This window comes from Pholcus phalangioides, unplaced genomic scaffold, assembly GCF_987345545.1.
Source record: "Pholcus phalangioides strain wild (caught in Gottingen) unplaced genomic scaffold, Ppha-v1.0 ptg000013l_1, whole genome shotgun sequence".
NCBI lineage: Eukaryota > Metazoa > Arthropoda > Arachnida > Araneae > Pholcidae > Pholcus > Pholcus phalangioides.
In genome coordinates, this window is record NW_028301606.1 from 13949298 (window position 1) to 13968012 (window position 18715).

General features: G+C 36.7%; 1 protein-coding gene and 1 non-coding gene across 2 annotated transcripts in view; one reads left to right on the forward strand and one right to left on the reverse strand.

Moving 5' to 3' along the window:
* The window catches only part of LOC149078637 (lens fiber major intrinsic protein-like), a 39628-nt gene that overhangs the window by 8170 nt on the left and 12743 nt on the right, over nt 1–18715 (reverse strand). The gene's annotated exons all lie outside the window — the stretch shown is intronic.
* Nucleotides 14720–14791, forward strand: TRNAA-GGC (transfer RNA alanine (anticodon GGC)). The gene has a single exon. It is a non-coding gene; the product is annotated as a tRNA-Ala (tRNA).

The following is an 18715-nucleotide window of genomic DNA, read 5'->3' on the forward strand; positions in this document are numbered from 1 at the left end:
AGAGTCAATTTTTTACTTCGCCTCGCCAGCCACCCTTCTGTGTTATTTATCTGAGATACTATTTTTTTTTTTACTCGTCAAATCGTAATCAGTTAGAATATAATGCTTGGGTGATGAAGGAAAAAACTCTATTTCTGTTTATAAGGGTTGCTAATAAAGCGTCTTGATGAGGGAAAGAACAGAGAGGGAGCTCGCGAGTGTATTTCCGCCATCCACTCTAGGTTGAGATATCTCGTTCTTGTACGGGGAAGGGTTTATAAAGTGTCCCAAAGACAAAAATTCTACGAATCATTTCGGAGTCAAAGTTACATATTGAAAATTGTCAGCGTTAAATCAGTTGTAAGGGGAAAAATCTTTTAAAACTATAATTTGAAGGAGGGGAAAATCAAATATTTTATGTGATTTTCAGTCTGAAAAATGCAAATTGTTCAAATTTGCAACTCTCAGTTTTATACGAAAAGAAATTCAATACGCAACATTTGAAGAAAAATTTTCCGAGACATCGATGGTTGAAAATACTAGAAGTTGATGGTATTAAATGTTGAAATTTTTGTCAAGCAGTGTACATATTCTAAGTAAGCTTTATACAGGGCGTCCTGTAACTGCTAGCGCGGCCTTTATCTTATCAATCGTCCGTCGTAGAGGTATGATTTCAATTTAAAAAATGCTCACAATGCGTACAAAAATTAGCCTGTACCAGTTTTGAGAGTGGAAATACAGTGTGTCACAAAATAAAGAATCTAAATTTTTACACGGTCCCCTGTCCTCTAACTTCCGATCAGAAAGTTGCTGCCCTGTCTTTCGTGAGGCAAACAAAAAAGAATCCAGTTTTCCAAGTGCAATATTAGCTGAGATATTCGAATTCGAAATCGGAGAAAAGTTAAGAAAGGGCAGCATAAAGGAGGGAAAGGAGCGTGTCCGTTAGTTTTTGCTGTTTTTCCCCAATTTTTCTCTGATTTTCGAATTCAAATATGTTTGCGAATATTGCACTTGAAAACATGGATTTTTTTTTTTCTGTTGGCCTCAGGAGACACATGGCAACAGCTTTCTGATTGAACTTTGTTTATTCGTTTAAAAATTTTGATTTTTTTTTTTTGTGACACACTGTATTTTCACTCAAAACTGCTACAGGGTAATTTTTGAACACCTCTTGAGCATTTTTTAATTTTGAAACTATAACTCTACGACGGAAGGTTGATGACATAGAGGCCGCTTTAGCACCCACAGGGCATCCTCTATATATCATCATCTCATTAAATACAACTTGACAAATTTGAGCTGTAATTTTGTTTAAGGCCCGTCCATTTGTCAAGATAAGGTGAAAAGTTCAAGAATGTCCCTCCAGGTGGCGTTTTGAAATTTTATGTATTCTCCTCGATGATGATTGGTGAACCTAAGTGTGAAGGTATAATTTTATTTGAACTCATGCGGGCAATAGTGATATCAATTACAACGGGTGAATAAATTTATCAAGTCTGCCATTTTTGTCAAATGTTGCATTGAGTTGATGGCTGTCTTCATGGGGGAGAACGACGCGAGTAATTCGAAACTTGCGAGCACGAGGCAAGGGGAGCCACCACTACAAACCTTTGCTTACTTTTCCGACACAGCTCTGCCTTTTTGAGGTAACGGAAGTAAAGTGCTTTGCATCAGTCCGGGGCTGTGAGCGGTTCTATCTATCTATCTATCTATCAAGTCTGCCTGCCGACCATCTGTGCCATCGTCGCGAACCATACGTTGAGAAACGCTTCTCTAAAGGAAACTCTAACTAGGAATATCTCAATTTTAAAATTGCTCTGCACTAAGCGTAGCTTTAGAATTTCCTCAGCATATGATTCAATTTTTACATTTTTTTCCGTTACTCTAGTGACCGATAGGCTACATAGTGTGATAAATGATCATATTGTGCAGAAACCCTGACCTACGCAACATATTTCCTTTTGACCACTATCAGTCAAAGAGACAAAAACGCTTTTGAGGACAGACGCAAAGTGGAGAAAATGTTTTTGGTGAAAGAAAGCCAGGATCGATTCTAATCTAACCAATAGCCATAGCAACCGCCATTTCTTTTTCTTTTGTCTTTCCAGTGCCCACACAGTCCACATCAGTAGACATAAACAACTGTTATATCGTCTTTCCAACTGTTACTTCTTTTCTGTTCCTATTATTTTTTCCCATTCTGTCTCTATCTAACTCCTGTCCAATAAAAGATGAAGGGCTTCACCAAGAAAAGAAAAACTTTCGGTGCGATAGGATTTTTATATATTTTTTCTTTTTTCCCCCATTTTCAGTGGTTGGAGAATCTATTTTAAGATGGGAGAGAAATATGATTTTTTTTTATTTGTTGCGTTATAGTTTGCCTCAAAGTGAAACTGTATACTTAGGAAACCATGCTATATAATGTATTTAGTTTTGTTGAACAATTCCGATTCGTTTGATAGTTTCGAATGATGTTTTCGTCTCTAGAATCCTTATTTATGTTTACTTCCCAGTATGCTTAAAGATTGAAAGAAAATTTGGATTGAATCCCTGGTTGACAATGATCATATGATTAAGAACTATATGCTGTATCAGAGCTACTCTCCTGAGCATTAGTATTAAAAAGTACAAAAATCGAGTTAAAATTGCTCATTTATTAACCTCATTTGCCCTCTGAGAAAATTTTACGTCATCGATTCAATCTTCACAACTGATATAATTCTAGTCCAAAGACAGAGGCGCATTTATGGTTTTACCGCCCTTCTTCCATTCTAGTCTAATTTTCTTGGCTATCTCTTTCTCGAATTTGCCCCGTATGTTATAGCCCACTTGGGACTCTGCCTCCCTCCACTCCTGCAAGTATACCCATGTTTCTGAGTCACTCTTTTCGTCATTGCTCACAGTATAAAAAGTATAAAAAGACCACTTTCTTTTAAAAAAAAAAAAAGAACCCGAGACATCTCGTTTACATACATTTTTTTTGGTGTTAGTATTTTGAAGTATAAAATCTGTATAACCGACTTCGCGATTACCAGATGACATCACAACTGTAGGACAACTAGTTTTTTTTTAATATGACGAAGACTAGTAACCGGTGTTATTGCTGCAAATTTACAAAGACGTATAACTAAGTAAACAACTAAGGTTGAATGCTTAATATTTCTTTTTTTCTTCTGACTCATTATTGATCCAAACTTTGGTTTATGTCTGCATTTTTGTAAAACAATTGTGTTATGAAGAATGGGAAAAATGGAAGGTGTAGTGTTATTATTTTTGTGATTATTATTTATTATACTCATTCTTCATATACACACACACACACACGTAAATACTCCCTATTCATAGGTGGCCCACACGCAAAAACAATAACACTTGGTATGAAACTTAGGGGCCCCCTATGGAATTATACAGACAAAAAAATTTAACACCTTTTACAGTTTCTTTGCAACTCGCACGATAGTGTAGCTGTCGGGATGGGGAAGGGTAATGACATTACTTGGGCGGAACATATGTTTAGTCAGAGGATTAGAGTTAATTTACTTACGGTCCAGGATAAGAGCATGATCGACGACGGAAGATCTGGTTGACCGTCAGAATTCATCGGGGTTCATCATCATGGACGCGGCATATCGGAGGAAGACAGTTCTAGTCGCGATGAGGTGGAAGCTGCGTAACCGAGGAAGACAGTGTGGTATTCATTATGGAAGCTGACCAGCGTGGTGTTTTTGATATCGGAGACGTAGCATTCTGGAGGCGGCTGACATCACAATGGTACTCGGGTAGCGGTTGACCAGCGTGGTGTTTATGATATCGGAGACGTAGCATTCTGGAGGCGGCTGACATCGCAATGGTACTCGGGTAGCGGTTGACCAGCGTGGTGTTTATGATATCGGAGACGTAACATTCTGGAGGCGGCTGACATCGCAATGGTACTCGGGTAGCGGTTGACCAGCGTGGTGTTTATGATATCGGAGACGTAGCATTCTGGAGGCGGCTGACATCGCAATGGTACTCGGGAGTTTTAAGTACATAGTGAAGTGTAGATTGTATGTAAACAATGGTGAATTTCAATTCTATTATAATTTGAACGTGCAGTTTTATTGATTTGTAGAACTAGTAAGTTAATGAAACCACGATATAACACTTTGCAGACTAACAGAAAGTCCTAAAAAAATCTTTGTATGGATTTTTTTGTTGTATCGGGAGGTGGAGCATCATGTAATATGCACCAATTTACGTTGCTCTGACTTATTTTTCAAATCCACGTTGTTAGTATCACCGTTGGTATTCATTTACCAACAAAACATTTCAATTGATAAGTTAATTAAAAACATTCAGTTACATGTTCCGTCCCTGTGTGTAAAAGCCTTTACCGCGTTACAACTTTTGTAAGCTGCACAACCAAAAAAAGTGTTTCCAAACAAATGTTTAAAATAAAATGCGTTGTGGTAAAATGAATAAATATTCATGCAACTGCAGTATTCAACGTGTTTCAATTGGTATTTTTCACTTTTATTGTAAGTCTATAGTGCTGATGGTACCTTAAATTACCAAGTTGATAAATTCATTGTGTACTGAATTTTTTTTTTTGAAAAAAGAACTATTATTTTTGTTTTTAGCTTTTAATTAAAACTAAAATGACCTACAGGTAGATAAAGGGTTAATTCTTTATAGTGTACTCTGATAAAAATGTATTGATAATTTTTTTTAATAAATGCGAATACAAATGGGTGTTGTTAACATAATTGAAACAATACATCAACAGAGCAACAGAGTAATATAAATAATAATTATAGTGTGCTACTTAATTCGCTGCACACACACATACAGTGGACAATTAATGCTAAAATATAGTTTCCCTCGTTTTAACGTTATCAATAAACCAATAAAATCTTGCTCAGCGAAGTAGAATAACTATTACCTTGAATTTCATTTCCACACACACACACACACAATCCCCTCAATTTCTCGAGATTTTATAAATCTCTGAACACGTTAGAATTCAGCGGCTTTCAAAAATTTACACCGTTAACTAAACACTTTCTAGATCTCAAAAACGAGCATTGTACTTATATGGCAGTATTTCGCACTGAAATGACACTGATGTACTTATAAAATACAAACAATTGATAAAAAAAACCGATATAACGAGTTTTTTGACCCATCTACCTGACATGTATATTCAAATATACGACAGACCAAAGAGAATCAAGTATAATACATGTTTGTAAAAAATAAAATTTTTAAATCGATGTATCAACTTCATAGTCAATTATTTACGTTTTCGGTTGAACCTCATATCATTTGCTGCCATGTTTTCAGGATAACATCATTGAAATATATATTGTTTGTAATTACATATTTAATTGGGTTGCTGTTATTTTTGAAATATATGACATCCATATTTGTTATGGGCATCTTTTTCTCAGCCACCTCGTTGGGCATTTTTCCTGTTGTGGCGTTGTATTTATATTTGTATACATATGATTGAACTTATTTCGAATGGTGAAACACACTCATGAGATTTTTTTCTAAATACTTCAACTTGCAAAGTTGCCTAAACTTTACGATTAGCCTATACCAAAAGAAGGAATTATTTTTTTTTTTTTTTTGTTAATGGTTATGGACTTTAAGTATTGAAAATCACTGGGTCTGCCTGGTGCAAATATTTCTGTAGCAGTCTCCTTGAAATGCAACATCAGAAATAACTACATATATTGTGACAGGTTATTGATGAATAAACTAGGATCGAATTTTTTTTTCTGACGTATTTGCTTCCTAGTTTCTATGACTGGCACACCCGGTTAAAGAAATTGCAAATTTCTTTAACCGGGAAGCTCGACACGTACATGGATCACAGCGGCTATTACGGCCCGTTTAGAACATTGTGAACCGAGCACGGAAATGTTTTTCAATAAGGGAGCATTCCGAGCTCCTACATTGTCTTGCAGATTGAAAACTTATAGAGGACAAAACCCTAGCTTCAAAATGTGCAAATAGAAAAACTTTCAACGAAATAAAATTGATAACATGAACCGAAGTCCCGATAACTATAAACGAATTTCTTCCCATGTTATGCTATCGGTGCGTTCCGTACTTTAAGAAAGTGATATCAATACCCGAATGATAACTTTATCCTTGATTCTAATAAGTGGCATCTACTGTAGTCCCAAAAATATCATCGCATATCCGATTCACGTTACAGCAAACGCATTATGTACCTTTACATTTCACTGGCCATCATTGATCGATCAAACTCTTTTCATGTTTACCGAATCTTATCACGAACTTGGAACCATGAGTATTTGATTCAGATAAATGCGAAGGAAGTATTACTATTCTTTTTGCTCCTTCTTATCCCTTCTCACCATAAATATACTATACAGTGTACTGGTATGGGAACGTACCCGAATCAGCATCATTACTCGCTGTCAAGAAGTACAATAAAATGCTTTCTTCTCTTCTTCTGCTTTCCTATCAAAGTTCTATTCCCTTATGGAAAAAAAGGATAAGAAGGCATAGAAATAGGAATTCCACTGGAAATAGAACTGTCATACGTAGGCCATATATATATAAAAAATAATGTCACACGAAAAAAAGAAACACATATAAGCCTACAGAAATGATATTTCTTGGGGAAAAGTTTTCTAGGAAATATGTCAGATACATATTTAGTTGGGAAGAGACGTTACAATATAGAGAAAAAGGCACCGAATATCACATACTTTCTTCAAAGTTTATTATTTCTGAAACTACAGCATTAAGAAACCAAACATTTCTCCATTGAAATTTATTTATTTCCATTAAAATATAGTCCATCTCAAAAATTTAAGCACACGATGAAAAATGCCTATAAAATCAAAAACACAAATTCAAAATAATGTTCATGGGTATATAAATGAAGTGCAATCCAAATGAATTGAAATAAATGCATTTCATCAAATACAACATTGATAGTTAGTTAGAATAATATATATTTTTATTTTGTGGTGGGAAATCTCTGTCTCAAAAGTTTGTGCACTTTAAGGCAATTTTAAAAGATGACGTGTCACGTATCAGCTGAGTTGACATATTTTTAGAGCGGAATGAAGTAGAGGGAATGTTTTTGCTAGTGAATCAAAATACTTAATTCGTCACAGTTCACGAGGGAGGCGATGTCTAGAATCTTCAAGTGCAAATCGGAAGGCGAGACTGTTGGCGAATCGTGGTACATGTCAACTTCTTGCCAAAAAGGACGTTTATGATGGAAAAACCCGGACGTGGAACGCCACGTGCAACGTGTATTTGGACGGACAGACTGGTCCAGAGAACGGTGATAACTCAAAATATGTCTTTATGAAAAGTAAGAAATGTGAAAAATAGTCTGTGGCTAAATGTGTCAAAAGATACAGTACATAGACGTATGAAGAACTGCAACTACATTAAACTGGAAATGAAATGTGTATGCATACTATGTCTAAAACAATGTCACAAAAGATGAGAACGGAGTGGGACAAGAAAGTGTACGTTTTATGGTGAAAAATATTTGAAAGTAATATTCATCAAGGAGAAAAATTTAGATGACCATGATGACTAGAAAACTTATTGACAATAACTTTACGGAAGAGCCGAGGACAGTCTTCGGCCAATGAACGGGTTGATAATTATTTGGAAAGGATTTGGTTTGAATGATCAAACCGCTCTGTCGATCCTTGAAGAAAGACAAACCCAGACTTGAAGAATAATCAGGAAACACTCTAGCAACATTTACTACCACTTGACGAGCTTCTTAGGGATCCGAGTGGGAGTTTCAGCGTGAAAATGCTTCCGTTCCTACTTCAACATGAGCAAAGCATTAACCCACACAATAAATTTTCTTTGTTTCGGACTTACTAACATTGAGCCCGGGTCTGAACCTGATAAAGAATCTTTGTTGTATTCTTATCTGTAAGGTTTATAATCACAGTTTGTAAAAGCCTCTAGAGCCTAGAAGGGCTCAGTATTGCTGTCGAGGATGCTTGCATTCCTTGAAGTCAGGCATCCTTCGAAGCATGATTCTATCAATGGGAACACGTATATTAAGGCACTACACACAGGGACAGGAAAACACCACTAACACTTTATTTTGGGACTGCATGGATTTTTTTGAATTCTGCATTTTTTGGGGACTGCATGTACAAGGATTTTTATTCATTTTGTGTGTGTGTGTGCGTGCGTGTCCTTAACATGAAATCACAGAACCATTATAGATTTGTGAAAAAGAACTTAATAAATGCAAAACAGAATTTCTAACGGAATTGAACGAAAATAGGTCTCTTGACCATTCGCGGTCCTACGTCGACGTTGACTAGACATAGGTCTGCATCAGGAAACAACGGTACTTCATTGTTACAACGGCTCCTTACGGTAACAGACCTTGTGAATTCGGCTTCCTGGTAGAGCTTATAAGCTATACAAAAGCAAAGGCAAAGGGACGAATTCCAAGGCCTTTCTCATTGCGGAGGAGGTGCACAAACTCCGGCCCACCAAGGGGCTCAATCCGGGCAGCGAAAGGTGTTCTCCGGCAGAAAATTGTTAACACACACACAACACAATAAATAACTAGACTTAAAGACTTAAAGGGCAGTCGTAGTCCAGGCTCTGTCCCTGGTGGGATGTAAGCCGTTTACCCGGAAGGGTTGGACTACGCTGGAGAGGGCCAGCCACGCCGGCCCTCGACTCTAGGATAGGTGCTCCGGGCCGTGATGCCTGGTCCCCTTACCCCCATTGCCCGGAGCAACCTCGGCCCGCAGCTCCCCCCACCCAGGGCAAGCCCAGGGGGACCTCACAAACCCAGTAGACGCCGACGCCACCCCCAATCACCCCCCCCCCCCGGACGCCGATCCAAAAACCCGCAGAAAAAGTTTTATGGTTGCAAATATACAGTATATACAAAGTACTCATTCCCTTCTGAAAAACATGTGTCAGAGGTGGGATACGAACCCTAAATAACTAGACTGACCGTATTTCCTTCAACAAAAAAAAACGAAAAACCGGTATCCATACAGAATATTCCCAATTATTGACATAAAAATTTGTCAAATTTAAATAATGTTGCCAATGACAGCCAGAAAATTATCAAAGACAAGTAAATTGGCGATTGGCGATCTACAACCAAAAAAATTGCCAAATGCAAGTAATGTCAATTAAAGCCAAAAATTTTGACATTGAAGTGACTTGTGAGTCAAGGTTGCCAAAAGTAAAGCCAAAAAGTGTTTCCAATTACAGTAAAAAAAATTGTTAAATGCAGATTAAGTAGTCAATTTCAGCCAAAAAATTGTCAAAGGTAAGTGAAGTTACCAATTACAAAATTACAGCCTAAAAATTTATCAAATGCAAGTAAAGTTGCGAATTACAAACAAAAAATTATCAGACCAGTAAGGTTACCAATCACAGCAAAAAAAAAAAAAAAATGTCAGGGACAAGTATATGAAAACGATCGCCAAATTTGCTAAAAATATCGTATATAAATAGTGAATACTAATTGATTTCACAAGTACCGATGAATCAAAATGTCATTCACCCCAAAAAATTATAATATATATAAATTATTATATACTGTATATTCAAATTTATTTCCAAAATTACTAACAAAATATCAAAAACAGTCCAATTTTAATATTTGTCATCAAGAGACCAAAGCCTGTACAGAGCGACCAATTAAAAATAAAGACAAACATATAAAAAAATATACGAAAGTTATAAAATAAAATAACAATAATAATGATTTTGTATATTTTTTTAAAAATTTATATCAAAATAAATTTTACATGACAGTAGTATTTAATGCAAAAAATTTGATATGAGGCAACCACAGGCATATTGTAATAAAGGTCATTCGCTTCTTTATATTTGAAAATATACACAGTTATCGTCTACTGTTATTAGAAAATCAAAGAGTGATTATTTTTAAAATGATGAAGAAACTTAGATAAATTCTGTATTATCAAAGACAATTCATTAAATAAGTTTAGGAGCAAGGTAGTAAAAATGTTTGCGTAATATTTCTGTTCTAAATGAGGGTGTGCAATAAATTTTATTTGGTTTTCTCAATGATATGGTTTCTCTATGAATATAGGTATAGGAATGGTATAGGAATCCAGATCCTCCTTCAGTCATGGACAGAGATGCGAACAAAGTCCTCTTCAAACTAAAACTACCACTACTTAACCATATATACACATTGTACACATTCCTCTACGGAAGCGGTTCTCAACCGGTGCCCCGCGAAGCCCTTGAAGCTCCGTGTGCACTACCCAGGGGCTCCGCGGCCACTCGAGGATAATAAAATAAAGCAATAAATTTGATAAACAAACAAAAGAAAAGAGGCCTAAAGGGTACCGCCATATAAATAATATACTAAAAAGGGCTCCTCGAGTTAAACAGGGCTCCGCCATAGAAATTATACACTGAGAAGGGCTCCGCGAGTCAGAAAAGGTTGAGAAACGCTGCTCTACGGAGTTTCGAATTGGTATATGCCGGAATGTGTGTGTGTCTCCCTTAACGTATTTATATCGTCAGAATTGTGCTCTTGCTTCGTGTTTTTGCTGCCTATTCTTTCTCCACGGGAAGATTTTTTTTTTGAAATAGCTTGCATTTACGCCTTGAAGTTGGAAAACCGCAGAAAATCTAACTTCAGCTGACCACCGCTGTGTCGTCGACGGGGTTCAAACCTGGATCCTCACGATGAGAGTTCAGCACAATACCTACACGACCGCACAGCAACAAACATCTACAGGCATTCCAAGGACAAATGAAACAAAACGCGTTCTTGACAAAAAAACGGAGAGAGTGACGTTTTTTTAGAGAATGAATTTCGAAAAATTCCCAGCACACACACACCTCACGGATTATCCGGAATCTTGAACTTCCGGGACTCGGATTACCGAGATTCTACTAGATAAATAGTAATGGTAGAGAGAGCTCATCATAAGAACAATTTATAGTTACTTTGTATTAAAGTAATATCACCGATTCACGAGTAATATCACTTCATTTTATTGATAGAATTCTGGCAGTCCTATTTGAGCAAATTTTGAAACGTTTCTGTCTAGTAACAATGCATTTTTCAGGGCTGTTATAAAACATCCTTATATTCATACATGCTATGCTATGTAACGTTACACAAACTACCTTCTTTAGCAATAATTAGCTGAACATTGTAATTTACAGTGCTGAAACAAGTAATTAAGCATAGTGTAGAGCTTAAAAATGTTTAATTGCGAATGAAGATGGCATCATATTATTTTTTTTCCTACTTCTATGCAGATATTCCGAGATTGCCAACAAAATGGGTGGTTGTTTCACTGCTGGCAACTTTCCATTTCTCATGAACCAACAGTTCGTCGGCCAAGAAATGGAATTCTCGGAGAAAAATGGAGAGATATAGTTTCTTGAGATAATTGGATCATTTGTTTGTACCATTTCTTCACGTATCTTTTCTTTTTTTCTGAAGTATCGTAAGATTTTATCTAAAAAAAAAAACCTTCCTGATAGTAAAGCGATGAATGGCTCCAATGTGCCGTGCCAAAAAAGTTGAGCTCATCTTCGCTATTCAGTTTTTGGAAACGTCTCGAATACCAATTTATGCTTTGGATAGTTCCGCATGTACTATGTATATATAGTATACATGTACATTGAATAAGGAAATCTGACAATTCCTACAGATTCACAACTGAATATGCAGAGATGTGAAAGTTGTTTATAACTTTTCTCTACAATAACTTTGAGAAAAGGTTCGAAAATACTAAATGCCCAATTCACGTAGTCGCTACAATTTCAGATTTATTTATAAAATACAGTAAATTGGTTTTCATTTCTGTCTTAGCCGAAAGAAGGTCTGCAAATGACTTTTTTTTTTTCTGTCTGCAGATTTTTTTTCTTATTTATTTATTTATTTTAGCCGGTCCAACATATTATTTCCCCCCCTATCCGGTTTTTTCCCGATATTCAAATTATTTTTCTTATTCATTTTCGCCGGTCCGCAAAATATTTATCCTATTTGCGTATTTTTTCCGGTCCTCAAATTATTTCTCCTATGCACTATTTTTCCGATAAGAAAATTATTTCTCCTATGCACTTTTTTCATGTGCGCAAATTATTTCTCCTATGCACTTTTTCCTGTGCGCAAATTATTTCTCCTATTTATGCATTTTTTCTCATGTCGATAAATTATTTGTTCTGTTTATTTGTTTTTTTGCCGTTCCTCAAATTATTTTTCCCATGCATTTTTGCCGGTCCACAAATATTTCCTCATATTTATTTGCTTATACCGGTCTCTTATTATATTTATATAACAAATTTTCATTCGTATTATTAGCCTTTTTACCCGACCCGCAAACTTTTTAGTCCCTTTTTTGCCAGTTCACGAAATCTTTCCACTATTTACACCGCTCTTGTAAAAAAAAAGGGTTGAAGGACATTGATCTATATATGGCAATTCTCTTCGATTTCTTAATGAAGTTTATAGTATAACATAAATAAGAATTTATTTGATCTTCAAAATTTTCTTATGGTCTATTATGCAGTGATGACAAAGAACAAAGCCAGAAATTTTATGCACTCCCATGTATACATTTCAGTATTAAAAAAATACTAAAATTATTTTTTTTATACTCACCACTCATTCATTTTTCTTCCTTTTGTTATCATTTATAATTCATTTATCAGTTTCCAGACACCGAGTATTTAAAAAGAAATTATTAAGTCTCAAATAAATGTCAATTAAATTCTGAAAATTATACAGTGTGTCCCATAAATTCATGAATATGTAGTTTAAAAATTCATAAAAATCGAATGAACTGGTATGGTTGAGTGTGTTAACACGAGAGGGGATTTGCTTTGTACAAAAAAAAAATAGTTCAAATTTTTATCGATAGAGAACCATAAAAATCTCTACATGAAAGCGAATCAAAGGGAAATATGCAAATCAAAGTCCTATAAAATGCAGGGAGTACGATTAACAGCTCATTTCTGAATTTTTCTGTTACTGAAGCTTACATAAGGTTTTCATTGGGATGTAGACACTCGTGTTTTAATCTTTTACCGGCCGAATTAAGATTGAATTGATTTTCTAATTTTTTTCCGTTACTTCCTCTTCTAATCCTTTATTTTAGAGATATCAACCGTAAAATTGATGAAAAGAAATATTTTTGTATGTTTTCCGGACTTTCCTATGTCCATAGAAATAGCATTAAAATCAAAACAAAAAAAAATAAATTTTATTCTCCCTTAAAAATAAGTGATTTTTTTCGGCTTTGAACACCTTCATTTATATGGATTTCAAACTTGCTAATACGATGTTAGCTACTAAATACGAAATCGAAATCAAAATGTCTTCTCTCTCTCTCATTCTACAAACAAAAATTCCCTTACAGAAATAAGATTATTTTGAAAATTTTTGTGGCAGTGTGCCGCAGGTTATTTTTCCAATGTCTACAGAAAATATAAAATTCGTAAATGTATGGAATTTATGACTCATAAGAGTTGTATAGAAAAATATTTTCGTTCGTTTGTTAAAGGCATTTTCCTTCGAAAACTTATTTAAATATGGATTTTTCAATTAATTCACGAATTCCTTCGGGCACTCGTAGAACCTTGATCATAAAACATTCGCATTCAAGGATGAAATTATTTTTTTAATAAAAAAAAATAAGTTTATTTACGCTCACACACAAAAAGAAAAAAAACTCTGATTAATTCGTTTAAATCCGATTTAATTTGAAGATTTTCGGAAGATAAATCACTCACGCATTGAACTTTTCGATGGTAAATTTTAATGGAAAATATCTTTTTTTCGTTGATTTTTCGCAAACTTCTGGTGAAAGGTAAGGTTCCCTATTTTCTTCCTTTGAGAAAAAGGATAAATGAAATTTTCTTCAATAAATTTCTTCGAATAGAATTTAGAAACTTAAAATCAATTTATTAAAATATTTTGCAAAATTTATGGAAGCATGATGCGTTCGTGCGTTAGAATCGTACACCAAAGATGAAATTGAACGCTTAAATTTATTGGTTTATGGCAGTAAGTAGAAGGTGATCGAAAGGTAACGGAAAAAACATAAAATTTTAATAATTCGAAACCTTAGTTAGTGGAGAGTAGAACTTTGCCGATCGAATCTGAATTCGAGTCGCTCTCCCCGTTAAAATGTCTCACCACAGAGAGCAACAGGCCTACGACGGAACAATTATTCAAGTGACGGGTCTTCAGCAATACCACCTATAGAAGAAGGTCTGCGCAAGAAGCTTGTGACATCACCGAAGAAGGCAATCTCAGCTATAGCAATTGGATATACCACAAAAAAAGGTACAGACGGCACATACGTTAGCCTGCTATATCCAATGGCTGTAGATGAGATGGACCGTCTTCAGTTTCGTCACGAGCCTCGTGTGGAGACCTTCTTCTATATGCGGTGTTGGCTTAAGACACTTTAGAAGTCGCCAAATTATGGCAGCCTTGCACAAAACATTCGGAGTGTAACTGGTAATCTTTCCACAAATAACTATCCACCCATCGGAAGACCTGCATCAACACCAATTATCTATCGGAAATAACAAAAACAAAGAAATATTAGACCATAATAACGGAACCGTGCAATGGACGGTGAACCGATCAGCCAATAGCTCATGGACGACGAGCCACCAGATGGCTATGTATATGACATGAATGTCGCTCTTCACCGTTCGGCACATATATACGCTCTAGCGAAGGAAAATCTCTATCTCCTCTATAGCTTAGTGGTCAGAGCACTCGTCCGGCAATCGAGGGACCCGGGTTCGACTCCCGGTAGAGGCAGAGATGAGTTTTTCCTTCCTTAAAAAAAATTAACATCTCAAATAATAAATATCTTCACAACATCCAGTCTTCAGTATATCTTGTATTAACAAGTGAAGAGCGACATTCATGTCATAAATTTATATATACATAGATGGCTAGAAAGGTATCTCAGGAGCAGCATCAGCATATGTAGTAGCGAGAGATCATAATAGCGATAGCCTTTCAAGTATATATGCAATACAGAACCCGATGACCATTCATGGCATGGCTAGGGATATTCGACAGGTCGCCATGATTCCCCTAAGAACAAATGGAGAGCCCATGGATTCGCATATCTTGGATCAAAGCTCATGTGGGTGAGTGGGGAAACGAAGAAGCAGACACAATAGCTAAAGCAGCGACAATCAATGGCACACAATTAATAAATTAATCAAAATATTATAACCACCATCTATAGCAAAAGAAAAGACAAAAAAAGAAATACTCAATATATGGCAAACCCGATGGAATGATGCAAAAACCGTCAGAAATGTCCACAGAATAGTACCAAAAGTTTCATGCAACGCAAAAAAAATGGAGCAGAGAACTTGTATTTTTTACGTCCAATCACTGACCTTTTCCAAATTACCTTCACCACTTCAAAAAAAACGAGGAACAACATATCACTGCCTTTGTGGTGAAATCGGCACTCCCATCCATTACTGAATAACCTGTAAATTAACTGCATATCTAAAGCACATGGCTGTGACAGCTGCTAAAAATGTCACACTCTGGATCAGAGAAATTTTTAAAAATGGAAGTAGAGAGTGAATAAAGTCAAGAAAATAATTAGATGAATAGAAGACAATGAAGACAAAGTGATCCCACTGACGCCATTTCAACAATAATGCAAGTACAAACTGCACCACCTCGCCGTTCACAAAGAAAAAAAGAAATTGATCAACTATAAAGAAGACGCTGATGGGCACAAGAAGAGTATATATAATGCCGTTGAAATCGAACGATTTAAAATTGAAGATGAAATCAATTATGTGAATTTTATATCTGAATTAATATTGATTTCAATATGCGATTTAGGATTTTATATTCGAATTAAGATTTAATATGGAATATATGATTATGTACTTAATTTCCGATTGTTACGTAGATTGTGATCTTACAACCGATTTTTATTGATGTTTTTACTGATGATCGTAATGTATTTTGCAATGTATGTTTTTGTTATAAATAAATTGCCAGAGGTATCCAGTCCGTGAGAACAATGAGCCGATGTTTTCGTAGGAGTAGAATTTCTGCTCCGTGTGCAGCGTGAAAACACTGATGGTTAAAAACTTGAAATTCTGGTTTTTTTTCACCAATCAGCGTTTTTACGCTGCACGCGCTGTAGAAACCTGCTTCTAGGAAAACCCGGCTTTACAGGCGCTTTGGTAATACGAAATTCTGTGGAAAAAATATCTTGGAGAGTTAACTGCTGTGAGACCGAAAATCACTTTAATGGCTACTGTGCATTCGTTAATATTAGAACGGAATGATCTGTAAAAGACATGTAGGGACTGTCCTGTAAATATTTAGAGAAGTCACAGCCGTCCGGATAATATATATTTTCCTTGTCTTTAGAGAAGTCAAAGCCGTCGGTACATGACATTCCTTTTTCTTTCGTTCATTGGTACAAAAGTTTATTAGGGGGAGGGCAAGCACCCGGAGTCCTCAGGGGGTTCCGGTGTGTGTACCCAATATGATGTAGGTAAGATGAACTTCCACCGATATGCGTATCTATACAATCTGTATCGCAATAATTGAATTCATGACTCTAAAATAAAAACAATTTAGAACTCAAAGGAGTGACATGCTGAATATCTTTCCGAAAATGAGAACACAGCCGAACAATATTTTGCAAGAACGGAGAGAATGATTATGTCCCGTAAAGCAGGACGTATGGTCTGATTGTTAAAATTCTTGATTATGGCACAGCTTGTAAAAAGGTTGGCCACCCATTGTTCGATGTAAATTAATAATACGTAATAATTTGTTTTTCAGAAGGAAATAAAGAAAATATATCATTTAAATATATATATATATATATACACTGCTGGCCACCGTAAATGCAACACCCTGAAGGAAGCATGCAAATAATATGAAATTTACAACATGCATTAGCGGAGGTGAGATATGCAAATGATTAGAATTTCAGCGCAGACGCACATCACGCGCGCCTGTGGCGCCACTTCAAAGCGCTATTTAAGGCTTGGAGATTTCGACGATTTGAAGTACGGCAATTGTGTTTTTCTTGTGGTTTTTCAAAAAAACGATCAATTATGCCTCGTAGAAAGCAGCGATCATCTTTTGATCAAGTATCCGAGTTCGACAGAGGAAGGATAGTGGCCTACCGAGATTGTGGATTATCTTTCAGGGAAATCGGTAGTCGTGTTGGACGAAACCAAACAACTGTAATGCGGATATGTGATCGTTGGATGCAGGAGGGTACGACGGACCGACGTGTTCGATCGCATCCACCTCAGTGCACCACTTCACGTGATGACAGGCGTATTGTGCGTATGGCAGTGACGGATCGCTCAGCCACATCACGAACCATAGCACAGCACATTCAGTCTGTACCGCATCATCCAGTGTCTGCGCGTACCATTCGACGCCGTTTACAGCAGAGTGGTCTGTCTGCGAGACGTCCATTGCTTCGTCTACCCTTGACGCAGAACCACAGACGTCTCCGCCGCCAATGGTGCGATGAAAGAAGGATGTGGACGGCACAATGGAATGAAATTGTCTTTACTGACGAGTCACGCTTCTGTCTGCAACACCACGATGGTCGGATTCGAGTCTGGAGACACCGTGGAGAGAGGATGCTGAACAGCTGCGTTATGCACCGCCACACTGGTCCTGCACCGGGTATTATGGTATGGGGCGGTATTGGATATCACTCTCGCACTCCTCTAGTACGCATTGCCGGTACTTTAAAAAGCCAGCGCTACATCTCCGAGGTGTTGGAGCCAGTTGTCCTTCCTTACCTTCAGGGCTTGTCCACAGCCATATTTCAACAGGATAATGCGCGACCACACGTGGCACGCATTGTCCAAAGGTTCTTCGTCAATCGCCAGATTGAATTTCTTCCCTGGCCAGCTCGCTCTCCGGATCTTTCGCCGATAGAAAACATGTGGTCCATGGTTGCTCAACGATTGACCCAGATTACATCCCCAGCTGCCACACCAGATCAACTTTGGCAACGCGTGGAAGCTGCTTGGTCTGCTGTACCCCAAGAACACATCCAAAGTCTCTTTGAATCAATGCCGAGGCGTGTGGCAGCGGTGATCTCCAACAATGGCGGCTACTCTGGCTACTGATTTTGGCAGGAACCACACTTCACAGAAGTCTATAAATTTAATCATTTGATGCTTGGTCAACATGTTATCTACAAAATAAATATTGTTGCGATATCTCTTGTCTTTCTTGGTGTTGCAATTTGGGTGGCCAGCAGTGTATATAAGGTCAGAAAGTATTAATTAATATATCGACAATAGACGCCTCCAGTGAAACCGATTTAATTTTGATAAAAGTGCGTGAAAAACGAAATCAAAACTGAAAACCTGAAGACCCTGATTGGTGATGCGGAGGTTCCAACGAGTAGCAATAACGCGTCAAGTCATCGCTCTAACGATTCAAGAAGCAGTGGTGCAAAAATGCCATGGCTAGATAAGTTAATTATTTTTGGTGACACCTTATATAGGTTCACCTGACGCCTTAAAGGCTTACAAGAGAGAAGAAAAATTACATAACCAGTGTTCCACCGGGATTACCCGAATAAAATAAAACAAAAAGTTCACTCCAATAATCCATAATGAAGGATAAGAATGCTTTTTATGAGTAAATGCGATTAAATACGAATAAGTGAGCTATATACATACGTATTTGATGATTTGATCTCCTAGG